This window comes from Danio rerio, chromosome 10 (genome assembly GCF_049306965.1).
Source record: "Danio rerio strain Tuebingen ecotype United States chromosome 10, GRCz12tu, whole genome shotgun sequence".
NCBI classification, from domain to species: domain Eukaryota; kingdom Metazoa; phylum Chordata; class Actinopteri; order Cypriniformes; family Danionidae; genus Danio; species Danio rerio.
The window spans coordinates 33,162,063-33,179,605 of NC_133185.1; the positions used below are offsets into that span (position 1 = coordinate 33,162,063).

At 36.7% G+C, this 17,543-nt stretch overlaps 1 long non-coding RNA gene across 7 annotated transcripts in view; it reads right to left on the reverse strand.

Annotated features, from left to right (window-relative positions):
- The window catches only part of LOC137496591 (uncharacterized), a 102,371-nt gene that overhangs the window by 41,680 nt on the left and 43,148 nt on the right, over positions 1 to 17,543 (reverse strand). For all 7 annotated transcript variants that reach the window (XR_012386383.1, XR_012386387.1, XR_012386388.1 and 4 more), the window contains 2 exons: positions 13,205 to 13,267; positions 9,021 to 9,165 (listed from right to left, as the gene is read on the reverse strand). This is a non-coding gene — a long non-coding RNA (uncharacterized lncRNA). The remainder of the gene's footprint in view (positions 1 to 9,020; positions 9,166 to 13,204; positions 13,268 to 17,543) is intronic.

The window sequence follows — 17,543 nt, forward strand, 5'->3', positions numbered from 1 at the left end:
ACACATCATTCTGCTCCGAGCCGTGAGTCACTCTCAATCGGGCACAAGAAACTGCTGAGTAACGTCAAGACTAAATCACTGCATTCACGTCCAGTCACAAGTCTCTCATCTGTCTTCAAAGGTATCTTTTTTCTCCAGAGATCTGTATACACTATTCGCCCCATCTACCCCACACCGAACAGAGGGCGCAAGATGTGTTTATTCCCAATATTAGCAACAAAACAGACCCCATACGGCGGGCTGAAAGTTATTCTCAGAATGTTTGGTTTGGCTGACTAATTCCCCTTAGTCATTTATCTGGCTGTACAGACTAACCTTAACCCAGAAAAACTGATGAGAGCTAAATCGGGCAGCTATTTCAGAGTTTTACAGCGCGGTCCACATGCAATCATGCCGTTATGTGACATATTCATAATTCTAGTGGGAACTTTCCCTCTCTCACCACAACAGTGGCCATCTGACACGATGAATGAATAACCAGGCTGCTTGTTCTTTTTTATTTCAAATCTATTTCAAACTTTTTTTTTCTTTCTCATGCACATGGAAAATTACCATTTGGCAAAGCCTGCAGCCACCACAACCTCCCCGCGTCTACCAGCTCCGACCCAGCATCCCTCAGGGCAGGGTTTACCAGCAATTACATTTAAGAGATCTCATCAAAGGTGCGCCTTCAGTAAAACCATGGGAGACGGTTCGGCTTTCTGCTTCTGGTGTGTTTCCAGTGCCATTCAGCATTTTTTTTTCAATCACCTTGATTTTTTTTTCTTGGTGTTTTTTTATTGTTCATAAGTTTAGAGGGCATGTCATTTACAGGATGTCATTTTTTATGATATATAGAGACATGGATTTACCAGAATTTTTAACCCCTAAAATGTTGCTCTTATATTTAGCAAAACAAACTTTGGTAACACTTTATTTTGATGGTCCATTTGAGTGTTAGTAAGGCTGTCTTTTAAATATCTGTTGATAGTGATTCTTCAACAGACATTTAACTGACTATAAGAACCTTTGCAAATACAGGTCAACTTACACTAACCCTAACCCCAACCTAACTGTCTACTTATAATCTAATGAGAATTAATTGGCATGTGGATGCTGCACACAAGTAGTGGTGTGGAGAACCCCTCCCCCATGATTGTGAAGCGCTTTGGGTGAATGATCAAACACAGTAAATGCTCTCTACATAAATACACATTACATTACATTACATGTAGATGCAATGCAACTTAAAATTCAACAAACAGACCATCAAAATTAAGTGTGACCCAAACCCTTTTTTTTCTGTTTTACTAGAAAAAAAGACTAGACTGACGCATCTAGACTGAAGACTTCCCTAATCCACATTCACACCTATTAATATTCCTCTTTCCACACCACATACGACAGTTACAGCTTCCTCTTACGTCAATGGCACCTTGGTAACAATAGTAACACTCCTATACATACAACATCAACGTTTACATGAACCAAAATGCTAATAGAGCTATTTTAAAAAGGCAGTTCACCCCACAAAATTTTTTTTTTTTTTTGATGTAGCACTTAACTTTATTGGAAAACTTATATATTTATTTTTTTCAATTGATTTTCATTATGTGATGATTTTTTTTTTCACTCAAGACAAAAGTTTTTGTAATAAAATGAGGATAATAATAAATAAAAAATAAAAGATGACAGAGGGCGGTTCACTAACATTTTTATTATCTTTAGTATTTTTGGCAACACTTTATTTTGATGGTCTATTTGAGTATTAGTAGACTGTCTGCTTAATATCTGCTGATACTGCTGCTAAACAGACATTTAACTGACTATAAGAAACTTTGCAAGTACATGTCAACTTACAATAACCCCAACCTAACAGTCTACTTATAATCATTTCTAATTTGACGCAACCTTTTTTTGTATTTTACTGCTGAGCTACAGAAAAAGCTAACTCAGATTAAATGTTTATTTAAATGTTATAAACGAATCAGATTTTTAAAAGTGTAAATACTGTCACTCGACAGATGGCAGACTATGCAGAAGACATCGGCGAGCAAATCAAGGCATATACTAGTGTAATTCTGTTATAAATTAGATGTTTTTGTTTTTACTGTAATAAGTACATTATAAAATGTAAGAAATAACTGTATTAGTTAAATTTAAAACAATGTTTTCTAGTCATTTTTAAACATTCTTAAATAAATTAGGAAATTCCCCATGGCAGCTATATTTACCTTCGGCAAACAAGCCTCAATCAAGTTTGGTTTTTGGCACTTCATAAGAAAAAGTTTGGGCACCCCTGATCTAATACGATCGGGAAAATCAGCCCGGCAGCTGTGAGAATCACAGGAAGACTGTAATCAGGTTAAAAAGTAAATTGTACTTTTCACCCGCTCTTTCTCCAATCATTATCCCCTTCTTTTTTTGTGAATGAAACCCTTTCAGACAAGCGTCTCGGCACACATGCCGCCAAATATCAAAGTCCATTATACAAACCGCTCTCTTTCTCTCTCTCACACACACACACACCCTCTTTCTCTGTCTTAGTGCAGGAAGTGATTATGGCTTCCTGACGTAATCGGACCGTTCCAGGGAGGGAGAGACGAAAAAAATTCAAATCTATCTATCACAAGGAGGAAAAAAATGTGCACCCTGGAGTCCACGTTGACAAATTCTTTAACAAGCTGTGGTCAAAGGGAAGCTGGTTGAAGACTGACTCAGCCCCTCCTTTCAGCAGTTACTGGAAACACGGGGGGAGGCAGGGGGAGGAGGGAGCTTCAGAGAAGTCACATGACCCGTAAGGGCAGGGCTAACCACAGCTTCGGGAGGAGGAGAGGAATCAGGGCGAGGGGGAGGCGGATATGCGCTCTTCCCCAAGCAGATGCCTCCGAATCGGGTTACTTACTCGCCTGCCTGCCTGGGAGTTGGCAGGGGAGAATTCACAGACTAATAAACCCTTTCAGTGCCGGAAACAATGAGTCATGACACCAGATCAGCTTTTTAAACAGCAAATAAAACAAGGAAAAAGATTTTTGAAATGTTAGTCTAGTTCTAAATCGAATCAAAACACACTTCAATGTGAATAAGAAAAAATTAAAATGATACAATTTGTGTGTATAAAACAATGTGTAATGACTAGAAACGGATGCAGCTGATGATGTCTTGTCTGTTGAGACTCTTTGTGCCAGCCTGGCTCGTGTGTGCGTGTGTGTGTGTGTGCACTTGCACACGTGCGATATGTATGCTGCTCTCTAGAAACCAATATGACGACACTTGACATATAATCCCATGCCCTTGACCTCTCGGCAAAGGACGTCTGGAGCAAACATGTTAGACTGTTAGACATCATAGAAACACAGAAACATACCTAGAACACATAAACAAATTAGTAAGACACACATACACCCATTAATCATTTCCTGTGGTCTGTTATAGCTGAAAAATCAAACAGTTATTCTAATTTGCAATGCTACAGTTGAGATTGTCCTGGACAAAATGGAAAGAGTTTTTCCAAATCCATTCGGAGAAAGAGACGCGCTTCGTCTTCACCCGCAACACTACCGGAGGATGATTTCGGAAATCGAAGTGAAAGTTTCTGGTTGCTTTTAAAAAAAGCCACAGAAGAAGAAGAAGAAAGCGTCTTCAGTCACAGAGGACATGAGGAGCAAAAGGAGAAACTTTAGGGGGGGGAAATCAGACAGCACAAGAAAACTCTCCTGCAGCGCCAGAGATGCTGTGATCCAGAAGCGGATGTCAGAATGACCAAACAGCGACAGAGAGCGAGTGAGAGATAGAAAAAGGGAGAAAGAGAGAGAGCGGGTGCAGGAGAGAGACAGATAGGAGAGGTAGAGAAAGCAACAGAGACGCATCACAACTAAAAAAAAAAAGGGTCAGTAGAGAAACCTTAAAAATTAACATGTTCCATCCATCCCTGCTCCCTCTTTCGGTACTTTGAAAAAATGCAAGGATGGTAAAGAACAAACAGACACACATGTAAACACAAAATATATATACAAGTGGTTCTGTCATGACCACATCGGTTTTGATGATGAGAAACTATGCTGAGTACAGTAGGATTTTTAAAAAGGTTATAAAATAAGCTTATTCTTCTCACCAATTTAATCAAAAATAAAATACAAATTGTAAAATTTTGAAATGTTATTGCATTGACATAATTGTTCAAAAATTTGTTTATAATTTAATGATTTATTCCAGTGATTTTAAAGGTGAATATTCAGCTTTATTACTCCCTCAGAAATCACTCTAATATTCATCATTATTGTTACTATTAACTATTATTATTAATGGTGATAGTAATAAAAGCCATAATCATGTCAATTTATTTGAAACTACAAACAATAAGAATGCAGTTATTTAAATTTGTAACAAATATATGTTTTTGATTTTATATTTAATAAATGCCCCCTTGATGAGCAGAATAATTTTCTTTAAACAAACAAACAAAAAAAAAAAAAAAACATGAAAAAAAAACTGACGCTAAACTTTTGATCGGTCGTGTAAATCTTTAAAATGTTACACAAATTAAATGCCAACTTGACCAAAATATGCTTTGTCCAAATGAATAACAATAATAATAATAATAATTTAATGGCAATTTTAAATTGTTTTAAGAAAGTTACTGCATTGGGTTACTTAATATAGTCATATATAATGAGCTACCATTTATGAGTTAACATACACCACCTGTTAAATGTTTGGAATCATTAGGATAGTTTCAAAATAAGCTTCTCCTGTTCAACAAAGCATTTATTTAATCAAAAATACAGTACAAACTGTAAATCTTATTGCACCCAGAGGAAACCCACGTGAATGCAGGGAGAACATGCAAACTCCACACAGAAACGCCAACTGACCCAGCCGAGATTTGAACCAGCGACATTCTTGCTGTGAGGCGACAGCGCTACCCACTGCGTCACCCATTATTATTATTATTATTATTATTATTATTAATGGTGATAGTAATAAAAGCAATAATGACCGAAGTAATCATTTCATTTGAAACTACGTACAATAAGAAAGCAGTTTTTAAAATTGTAATAAATATTTAACAATTTAACATTTATGTTTACATTTAATAAATGACGCCTTGATGAACAGAACAATTTTCTTAAAAAAAACAACATAAAAATAATAAAACTGACCCCAATATTTTTCTAAAATATGTTTTGTCCAAAAAAACAACAACAACAACAACAATATTTAATAGCAATTTTAATACATGTTTTATTATTATTATTATTATTGGTAATAGTAATAAAAGCAATAAATGACTGGAGTAATCATTTCATTTGAACTTAAATCAAAACTAAACAAACATTACTGTAAAATACTTTCTCACTGTACTATTAAAACCATGTGACTATGTAAATATTTAATTTAATTTAGTATTACTTTAATTAATTTATTTATTTTTTAACATTTTTTGTTATAGTTATTTCTATTTCATAAATTTAATTTATTAATATATTTTTTAAATATTTTTTTCTTTGAAGGGGAGGGAGGTTGTTCATGGGGAAAAATGTAACAAAAAAAAAAAGAAAAAGTCTTGTCAAATCTTTGTATGTAATAATTCACCTTGTTTTTCTTTTTATATAACAATTATAAAAAAATAATCAACTAAAATTAAAATGAATTTAAATTCAATTAAATCAAAAATAAATGTCATTTTAACCATAATATGTTTTATCCAAATTAACAACAACAATAATATTAATTTAATGCCAATTCAAATACAATTTTTACCATTGTTGTATGAATGTTACTGCATTGAGTTACTTAATAATAAAACATAATGAGCTACCATTTATGAGTTAATCGACAGTTGTATAGGACAGAATGTAAAAAACACATCAAGAATATAGGCTTGCACATTTTCTGGAAATGCCGATGCTGTCTTAATCTTAATGTAGCAACTCTTATGTAATCACAGAATTTTCTTCAGTACGTGAAAAATGATTGGCTGCTGAGAAGCAGAGTAATTCAGAAACAAGACCATATGACAAATGAGTCACTATACATGATCAGTGACGGTTTGAGGTTAACGACCAAGATAAAGGTTCCCTGTAAGTCTGAAATGACTAGAAACTTCCCATTCACAAGAAAAACTGTTGAGAAAGATCTGTCATAACACATGTCAGAGCGCGCGCGCACGCGCGCACACACACACACACACACACACTCACTAATACACACACACACACACACACACACACACACACACACACACACACACACACACACACACACACACACACATACACATACACACACACACACACACACACACACACACACACACACACACACACACACACAAGAACATTTGTTTGTGGATCTTTTTATTGGTAGCTGTAAGAGCAATTTTTAATATACAGTAGGTGCAAATTGTAGGATGTATATCATGATCACTAAAGCCTTCTGAAAAGTTAACGTGCTGTTATACTATTGCTACTAAATTCTGAAATGTTAGTATGCTGCAATGCCATTACTACCATATTCTGAAATGTTAGCAAGCTGCTATGCCATTGCTACCACATTTTCTAAACGGTTGTTAGCATGCCATTGCTATGGTTTTTAATCACTAACAGATTATATTGCCATGATTAGGATGTTCTAAATGGTTAACACGTTGCTATGCCATTTCTTTGGTCTTCTTAATGACTAAGAAACGTGTACTGCCAAATTAGGCTGCTCTGAATGGTTACCAAGTTGCTATGCCATTGCTGTCATGTTCTGAATGGTTGTTAGCAACATGCTATGCCATTTCTTGGGTGTTCTGAATGGTTACTGATCTCATTTGTCATTGCTAACATGTTCTGAATGACTAGCGTGTTGCTATGCTATTACTACGATGTTCTGAATTGTTGTCAGTTTGCTATGCCATTTCTACGGTGTTCTGAATGACTAGCAATGTTTTGGGGCACAGTTAGCATAGATTTAATGGTTTGCATGTTTTAAACCAATTTAGAGTTCATTCATTAATTTTCTTGTCGGCTTAGTCCTTTTATTAATCCGGGGTCGCCACAACGGAATGAACCGCCAACTTATCCAGCAAGTTTTTACGCAGTGGATGCCTTTCCAATCCTATTTTTTTATGTTACCGTATTGCATGTTTGACTGAATTATAGCTTGTCTTGATTTCCTTATATGCAAACTGTGGATATTATTATAACAAAATTTTGTTACATATTAGTGTAGTCATAATACTGGAAATTTGGTATCCATTGGACACCAGGAAGATGGGGTATTGACTTCGGTATCAATACTAACCAAAATAAAGATCGTATCATTTTAAATATTCTAGAATCAATACTTATCGAAATATCGATATTTTTGACAACACTACATATATACACTTTATCCCAGGCTCATTCTGAAAATGTACCCCTATATACATTTGTGGAAAGTGGCAAATTCGTCCCAGAAGCTATGTTTTGTTGCAGCTTTTGTTTTCGCAAATCCACCAGAGGCCAATGTGTACGCTTTTTCAGATCTCAAATTTCTCTCGCGAGTGACATTCACACCTGATGTCCTTGCGTAAATCCACCAAAGGCCGCTGTCAATTGACTGACCAATCGACTGACCCACCCTCCTCCTTACCTAAACTCAACCAATAGTGTTTTCAAAAGCACCGATTGACTCACCCACCCACTTCCCTAAACCCAACCGACAGTTTTAAAAAACAATCCAGAAAAAGAAAAGCCCTCACCTGATTTTTATCACATTTTCAGATTTTACCACATTCTCACCCTGTTATTTACTTGTTTATTTAATTTTTTAGGTTCTGTTTTTGTCTTACATGGTTTCTAAAACCGTTTTATACCAGACTCGAACACTGAGTTGTGTTCAAAGCCTCTCTGTGTCTCAAGTCTGCTGATGTACATGGCGAGCTTACATACTTCTGGCTACATAATTTCACGATCACCAGAAACATATATAGGGCTACGTTTTCAGAATGAGCCTATGATGATACTCTTTATATATATATGAACAGGTTAATAATACATACATATTACTACATTTTTAATTTCCATATGTATACTTATAAACATTATATTATAGGTTTTAACTACGGTAACATTTTAATTTTAGCTAAATATTAGTTAATGTTAACTAACTTTCGCATGTTAGCTAAAGTCTTCTTCGTCTTGTATTGTGTTAAAGTCATTTGCAGATATAAACATCCATAGAAACAGCTGCTAATGATGCATATTGTAAATACAGTATATCTATCCTGACTGGTGTTAACAAGTTGCTATGCTGTTTCTTGGCTGTTCTGGATGGTTGCCAACATGTTGCTGTGCAGTTGCTAAGTGCTTGTTAGGGTGTTTAGCATCAAATTCTGCTTTAGTACAAGTCTATGCCATATATTTAAATAACTATGAAAAGTAAAAGGTTTGGCACATCAACGTGAAGAGTTCAGAATAAAAAGATGTCAGATTGTGGGATTGTTTGGTACAATTCTACAGAACAGTTGGTTGTGTTTACAAGTGGATGAGACTATTGTGGTTAAACTCCGTCCTTGCAGTCATTATCACAGTTGCCATGGTGACTGGCCACCTATTGGTTGCACTTTAATCAGAGGATATACTGATTAAATAAACCATGTTATCGTTTTACTCTTAGCGATGCTTGTAAATGAGCAAAAAGCCACTACCTCTTCATGGAGTATTTATATGGGCCTAAATTAAGGTTTCACCTATTCATAAGTTTTGTGCCACAGTTTAACACATTGCGTATTAATATCCCTAACCGTGTTAGTGCTTTTAACATTTATGTCAGTAGCAGCTATGCTTGTCTATGCTTGTAAGAGCAATCCCCTTTTGTAAAAGAGGTTTTCGAGGAAAGGAGAACAAGTAACAGGCATCATGTGAAATGTGGGGGCGTGGTGGTGGATTAAATGCAGAATGAAAAAGAGGAATAAAAAGAGTGCTGAAATAAAAGATAGCACGTGAGTAAGCAGGTCAAATGGAAAGTTGAGAGAGAGGGAGGGAGGGATTAATGAATGTGATATGACCCACCTGACTGTTCTTAACATTGTTAAGTGGAACATCTCTGCAAGCTTCTCAGAGCCTTCATCACTGGGGCCCGTCCCTGATAACATGGCAGCATGGGACGTGAAGAACACAAGGGACCTCCCCTATTACAGTTCCCCCTCCCTGCACACTGTGAACACACACCACATGATAACTGACATCAAACTTATATACAACTGTGGCAATCTGTGGCATCTGTTTTCTCTGTTAAGGGAACAAAATTGTGGAATGATTTACCTGTTGGCCTAAAATTAGACTGTAATATAAATGTTTTAGTAGTCAAGTGGTTTAAATACAAAGCAGCAGTGTTTACACAATTTTACTATTAGTTTGTTTGATCGTTCTGCCATTGCTTTTGCCTTATAGCAATATTTAGTAAAGAATTATAATGTTTAAGTGTTTATAATGTGTTTTAAAGGTGTCACGGTGTCGCAGGGTGTAGCACGATTGACTCACAGCAAGAAGGTCACTGGTTCGAGTAAGTTACATTTCCTTGTGGAGTTTGCATGTTCTCCCTGTGTTAACGAGGGTTTCCTCTATGTGCTCCGGTTTCCCAACAGTCCTAAGACATGCGGTATAGGTGAATTGGATAAACTAAATTGGCCATAGTACTGTATATGTGTGTGAATGCAATGTGTGAGTATATGGGTCTTTCCCAGTTTTGGGTTGCTGCTGGAATAGCATCCTTTGCGTAAAACATATGCTGGATAAGTTGGTGGTTCATTCCGCTGTGGCGACCCTTGATTAATAAAGGGACTAAGCTAAAAAGAAAATGAATGAATGAATGTGTTTAATGTTTATAATGTTGTGTATATGTATCCGTGGACAGGTGTTGAGATTGAGCAAGTCTGCTAAAACACGTAAACAAATGGATTTGTTTGTCCAGTGTAAATGTGATGTCCATGTCCAAATAAATAAATAAATAAATTGACCCTTCACTGCTGGCAGCTAGCTCTCAGCATCTCTTACATGGTCATCCACTGAAGATAAGCAGTGCTGCGCCAGGTCAGTACCTGGATGAGAGACCACATGGGAAAACTAGGTTGCTTACGGAAGTGGTGTTAGTGAGACCAGCAGGGGGCATTCAACCTGTTGTCTGTGTGGGTCCTAACGCCCCAGTATGATGAAGGGGACTCTATAGCAGGTCGCACACCAGAAGCGCCGCAGCGCCATGCATTTTAGAATTCTAAACATAGGTTTCTATCAAGGTACACACACCGGCGCCACAAGTTGGCGGCTGTTAGCGGCGCCCGGCCACAACTCAGGACGCAGTTTATTTTTCAGCTGCGCCACAGAGCGCCATCTGATTAGATTCATGTTAAATATCATTCGAATGTGCGCGTCTGGAGTGTGATACTTTAAACTGTCATGTGCATGCCATGTCGCGGCGCCGAGCGGTGCTTCTGGTGTGCGACCTGCTTATACTGCTCTATGAGCTCCATCTTTCAGATGAGATGGTAAACTGCGGTCCTGACTCTCTGTGGTCGTGAAAAATCCCAGGATGTCCTTCGAAAAAAAGTAGGGGATTAACCCCGGCATCCTGGCCAAATTTGCCCAATGGCCTATGTCCATCCTGGCCTCCTAACCATCTCCATATCATAATTGGCTTTATCACTCTGTCTCCTCTCCACCAATCAGCTAGTGTGTGGTATGCGGTCTGGCGCAATATGGCTGCTGTCGTGTCATCCAGGTGGATGCTACACAATGGTGGTGGATGAGGAAATTCCCCCCAATGTGTAAAGCACTTTGAGTGTCTAGAAAAGTGCTATATAAATGTAAGGAATTATCACATTATTACTGCGGTTTGACTGACAGGTGATCCAGCCAATAATAACACCAATATTCTTTTGCTCCCATTTCTGTCTGTCATGGTGTTTGTCGTAGTAGAATAACACTGGCGATTAACATGAAAAATTGTATAAATGTGCTCGTATAGGACTTGCAATGCAGAAGGTAGGGAAGGCAGGGCGATATACAGTTTCATCTTCTGCTGAAACTTAGAGAAGGGATTGAAATGGATACGTTTGTGTGAAGAGCTTCACCATAAGCTATAAATCAAGGGTGATATTACTTGATGAAAGAAGACTTGAAACGCAAGGACACGAGACACATAAACTAACAGTTTCTGTTATTGGACCAGCGCCACCCATATAAATTCTTGTGACATGGCAAAATAATTACCTGAGGACTCATAATATGAACAATGAGATGAGCTAACTGCATAGCCTGGAGATCCAGATCAACTATGAATAAGTCTTTAGTGTCTTTTATAATTTTAAAGATGGACTATAGTTTTGATGCTACCGTTTACAAGTGTTATGTGAATTAAGCTAGGGAATCATGCAACATTTTATTATACTCACACTATCCTAACTATCCGTATACTTCTAGGCTGTACCAAGTGGCAACATCCTTCTCTCCCTCGTGAAGCTAATATGGAAGTAACTAAAATTGCAATTCATCAAACTGGCCATTTGGTGGCTGGCTCCAGAAACTCCCAGATGTTCACTGACTTGCAATGCTAACTTGGCTAATTTCACAGCTGATTAAAACATGTTTACAGCCTGGTACAAAAGATGGTTTTGGTGCATAAAGCTAATATTACCATTCATAACCACTGTGAGGGGGGTACATTTTTTATATCTCATTTGTTTCTTTTATTTTAAGTTATATTGAGTCTGCATAATTAAAGGTGTTGCCACTTGAGTGACAGCTAGGTCTCGCTAGTCACCGTAACTGCACCTCAGGTGATTCAGGCTCATTAGCTACTGAATATATATATATATATATATATATATATATATATATATATATATATATATATATACCCCCTCACAGTTGTCATGAAGGGTATAGTTAAACAATAGTTCTTTGTACCAGGCTGCAAACACCTTTTTTCTGCAGAAAAGTTGGCCATTTTAACCGCAGGGTCAATAGAAATGTGCTCTATTATGAAGTCAGGACTAGCGACATACTTCCGTATTTGGTTCACGAGGAAGAGCGGGAGGTTGCCGTTTGGTTAAGCAAAATGCTAGCAGGCATCTCTAGCTCTGCTCATGCCCCACCTCTTTGCCCATTTTCGGTTAGCAGGAGTCAGCTTAATGATGCACAAACAAAATGGCAACGACTGGCCAAGCCCACTTGTAGCTTCATTTGCACTCTTCAGAAACCTATAGGTGATATCACGAATGATACATCCATATTTTTTACAGTATATGAGATTAATTTGATCTTTTTTGTGTGATTTCATTACGAGTCAAATTTACTGTAAATCCAGAATATATGCTTTGTATGTCTATTACAAACATTTTTGCCTCTTTTTGTCTGAAATTAGTATGTATATTTTCCAGGAAAGATTCACTATTTCTCTGAAGAGTGAAAAAATTGATAGAGGAGCGCTATCGCTGATACTGAAAGCTTGCCCAACATAGAGAAGTGGGCGGGACTTTGCAAAGGGTCAACTCCAGGGGGAAATGGTAAAGATGATTTTTGATTGGATCACTGAAGAATATATGAATATTAGGGACAAATGGGAGCCACCAAAAGAAAGCCTCACCGTTTATTTGTTCTATATTGGAGAAAATGTGAACAGTTCCCATTCACTATAACTTCTGACCGCTTCTCAGAATTCTAGAAAATGTTGAAAAAGAACCATAGAGCTGTGGATCATTTCGGATTATGTTATCTGAAATCAAAAAGCATTGTTCTGCGGCGTATCAAATTATGACAGCTAAAGTTTAGAAGAGTTTTCTCCTCTCCTGCGCTGTTGTCAGCCTGACATTAATAGGCCTGTTATTTAATCTGGACATCCTGCCTCACATCCTGTCTCTTCAAAACAACTGGCTTTGATGGTGGCCGACACTGCATTACTCACAAAGCAGTTGGCCCTAATCTCCTGGGCAGCTGTCCTATTCAATGCCACTCAGTAGGAGGTGTTTGGTTAGTGTGAGTGTGTGTGTTCCACCTGCCCCTTGGGTGGGGAGTGTGGAAAGCCCACTAATGTCTACAGGGGGTTGCAGGGTGGCACAGGAGCAGATGAGCTCTGCAGGAGAGGACAGCTCCACTTTCCCTGATAAACTGCAGTCAACATGGACGGCCATATACAGTATGAGTGTATGTGTGTGTGTATGTGCTTTGAAGCAAGTAACCCTTGCCCTGAGAACTCTTACCTTTGAATAGACAGGAACATGTGCTTATGTGTATATGTTCAGTTTGAGTTCACTGTAGAAACCCTGAGGGTACAAATACACACACACACACACACACACACACACACACACACACACACACACACACACACACACACACACAAACACACACACACACAATAGATTGTTAATGCTCCTCCTGCCAGTGACGGTGCAAAGAACAACAGTTATGACATCGCCATTCTCCTGGGACTGGGCGCAGCCTGGCAGACAGTCTGGCACTACCAGGTGTTTAAACTCATATTGCCGCCTTTAGTCTTGGTTTGCTATACAAGAAATGAAACTTGCACAGTTTAGGCTCAGACACTGATTTTGGAAGGTATATGGAATGAAACTAACTAAAAAGAAAAAAAAAGTTACTAACTTAGACATGTCATATTTATACAGCATACTGCTTATTCTCTGATGATTTAAAGTCCTTCCTTTATCCTTAACAGCAAACAAAAGTTTTTTTTTCAACTCATTTGAATGCACTTATTTGGTAATTGCATGTAATGGAATTTTAAAATTGGCATTGAAATACTGTTTCACAGATTAATTCATTCTATTGACTTTCTATTGACTAAGAAGTCAAGTCTGAAACTGTAAAACTGTGTTGCAGCAGTTTCATGAGTTGTCAAATATAATACAAATGAAGGAGAATAAAAGTACGCTTTACTTTTAAAAGGTACATTTCTGCACAATTAGTGGCCACAAAATGAACTGAAGTCTGTTTGAATGACCTGCATAGGTGGACTTAAAGGGCTCTATTTTAATGATCTAGGCGCAGAGTCTAAAGTGAATGATGCAAAAGCATTAAGAGTGTGCCTGAATCCATTTACTATTTCAAGAACAGATATATACGCTGCTATTTTAAGAACAAAAAATGCTGCAAATGTTCTAACAGGGTTGTGCTTATTCTCTTAATGAGTTTAGGGAGAGTTTGGAGCATAACAAGCAATAAACAATCAGATTATCATCTACCATTCCCTTTATGGCGCATTTGCCATTTACATGGCGGACTTTGTAAGTGGAAAAACTGAAGGCTTAACTTGAAGAAAACAGTTAAACAGACCATCCGCGCAAGTATAAAGAACAAATCTCCTACATTTGACCTGTTTACTTTCTTTTTACTTTTTACTCTTTCCTCCTTTACTTTTCTGGATTAGGAAAAGGTGAAAACTCTCTCCACTGAAGTCATCCATTAGCCTACATAATTAATTTTGTTTGTTAAAAAAAAAATTTGTTTCAAAACTATTTCTAAATTCAGTCCTAATTTCCAGCAAACGAATAAATAAACAATAATAACGAAGTGTGGTCAAAAAATTATAATTTAGTAAACACACATCCTATTCTTATGCCCCATATGGTGATGGATACAACTCCAAAACAGTGGACAGATGGACAAATCAAAACTTGTTTTTATTAAAACAAATATAATTTAGCATATAATAAATAATACTGCTAAAAATAATAACATTAAACAAAAACAAATTGTCATGAATAAACAACAAAAAAAAAGCCATAGATGAAGAAGGCATTGAGGTAGTGGTTTTTGTATTTATGTAGAAAATAATAATTATTGTAACAATTTAATCCTTTATTTTTTTCATATGTAAAGATTTTTGTGTAATATTGTACATCGTGTGTGTATAAAGCAATGTGTAAGCATTTGGGCTTGCATAAGGGCACATCTAATTTGCTCTGTGCTGGACTTTAGACCAGTTTTTAGTTGGTCAATGGTGCAGTCCATTTCAGTTCTTCATAATATCAATGTGTCAACAATGCGTATTAACACACATCCTTTTAAGACCGGCACGCCCGTGAGTCCACAAAATGGCGCAAATGGATTTGTTATTTAAACAACGTTGCATAAAACATGAAAATTAGGGTTGCGCTAGTTACCAAATCACACCACACACGTCTTGCGCCGGGTGTATGATCGTTTACTAATCCTCCACTTTCTTTATTCAGTTAAACACTAAAGAGAATATATTGAAAAATCCTGGAAAAGAACAATCATTCATTAATTTACATAGTATTTTTTGCAAGTATATTATATAAGTAAAAAGGTTCATAGCGGCTTCTCCTACCACAGCAATTTTTTTTTTTCATACTTGGCACCAGTTTATCAGGAAGCAAAAAATGTTATTCTCTTTGATTCATTAGATGGAAACAATGCTTTTTCACAAATGTTTTATGCGATATTCCAGCTTTATTCATACGTCTAATTCTCATCTTTGGATAAAAACCGAGCTATTGAAGCAGATGAGCTACAACAGAACAGACAGTACGATCCCACAAGGAAACTTAATTATTTTACATTTGTAAATTCGTATAAAGAATTTTATGTAAATTCTTTCAAAGGAAGCAAGTCCCCAAGCCCCACCCCTAAACCTACCCCTCACTGGGGGATGAGTAAATTATACTAAATATACAAATGCGATTGTATAAGATAATAAAAATTGCCTACAAAACCGAAGCTACTGTTGAATTGCCATGAGATTGGCCTCCAGTTTTTACAATTCACAAGGCTCACGAAAAAAAGATTAGAAGACTGGATAAAGGATGTCTGTTCAGATGAGTCTCGATTTCTGCTGTGATATTCGGATGGTAGGGTGGCATAAAAAACATGAGCATGAGCATGAGCATGTCTTCATCCATCAGCTGGAGATATTCATATATGTGTCTGATACACATCTAATAAAGTTGCAGATGAGAAAACATTTGCATGTGATATTATTATATCAGAGTGAATTCAACAAAAGAAGCTCATCGTGAATCAATGTAGCATCACTTTAAAAACTGAATCCAGCAAAAATACATTCACTGTCAGTTGCTTCTTAATGTGACTTTGCTTTTTACTGCTGATAAATAGCAACATCTTATTAAATCGATCAGACATTGAGAGTGTATTGCTGTTCATTTTGCATATCTAAAAGTTGTTGAACAGTTCTGGAGAATGTCTATATTGAACATGACGTGTCTACAGATATGAGGTGATGATGATATCACAGATACTCGAGTGCACTTCCTATTACTGAGTCAAAAAATAGCTCGAGAGCATCATTTACTGGAGGCTTATCGTTATTTCTTTACACCATTGAAAGCAAAGTGCTGCTTTTCTCTGTAATTCAACTGAATTTTTCTTTGAAACCTTCATGATTGCTTTCCCTAGAAGAGTTTTTATTTACAAATTTATATTTTAAAATTTCTATTTAAAAGTCTTCTGCAGCAAATGAATAAACTGTACTGTACAGAGAGTTTAGACTGAACACAGACCCATGTAGGCTCGTAGTCAGAGATTCACACTCACTAGGCATATTATCTGCATGCCAGCAGTGGTGAACAGTGACAAGTTTTTCAAGTATCTGTATTTTATTAGACTATTTTTTGTCACAAGAGTTAACACTTCGATATTGCTTGATAACAACAGCTGGTTTGACATGCTGTCCTGGGAGAGAATGTTGAGCTTGGAGATAATTGGTCTGGTCAGTTATCTCATAAGAGGGCCCGAGATCAGATAGTTCTTAAGAGCTCCCCTGGTAAAGGAGGAAAAGGGTGAGATGGGGTGGACAGGGAGATTCTTCAGAAACAAAGATAAAGGAAGTAAGGTGAAATGGGCTATTTACAGTAGATTTGGATTAATCTGATTGGTTTATCGATGATTACAGATGAGAAACCAGTAGCAATCAATTATATCATGTGCTCCATAAAAAATTGTTTATAAAACTTCACTTTGAGAAATATTTATAAACATTTCACTCTATTCCAAAGCATAATACCATACTTTTCATAACATTTCTGTTCATAACAACTTTTCATAACATTTCTGTTCATAAAAACTCTGATCTCTCTGTATGATTCATAAAGAGCTAATACTGTACTTTCCAATTTAACTGTTAAATCACTTGGTTATGAATGGGCCCGATCTGCTTCTGCATCTGTTTTCAAGTAAACTCCTCCTTAAATGAAATCAACCAATATGAGCAAGTCTGCAGTTAAGAATTTACAGGTCTGACCCAAAATGAGCCAGGTCTGGACAATCCTTAGATGTCAAATAGTTTTAACTAATGATATGAAAAGTAAGTTAATATTGCTGAATTTTATGACTTTTTATTATACTTATTCATCAATGGTTGAGAATACTTGAAAAGGTGTGAGTGGAAATGGAGTGTAATGCTGAAAAAGATGCACATGTGAGTGTTATGAACTGTTGTATAATGGCTGTGGTTGTTACTAATTATAATTATTTTTATTAAAATTTTATTATTATTATTATAACAACATTAATAACTCACAATTTTATATATGATTTCTA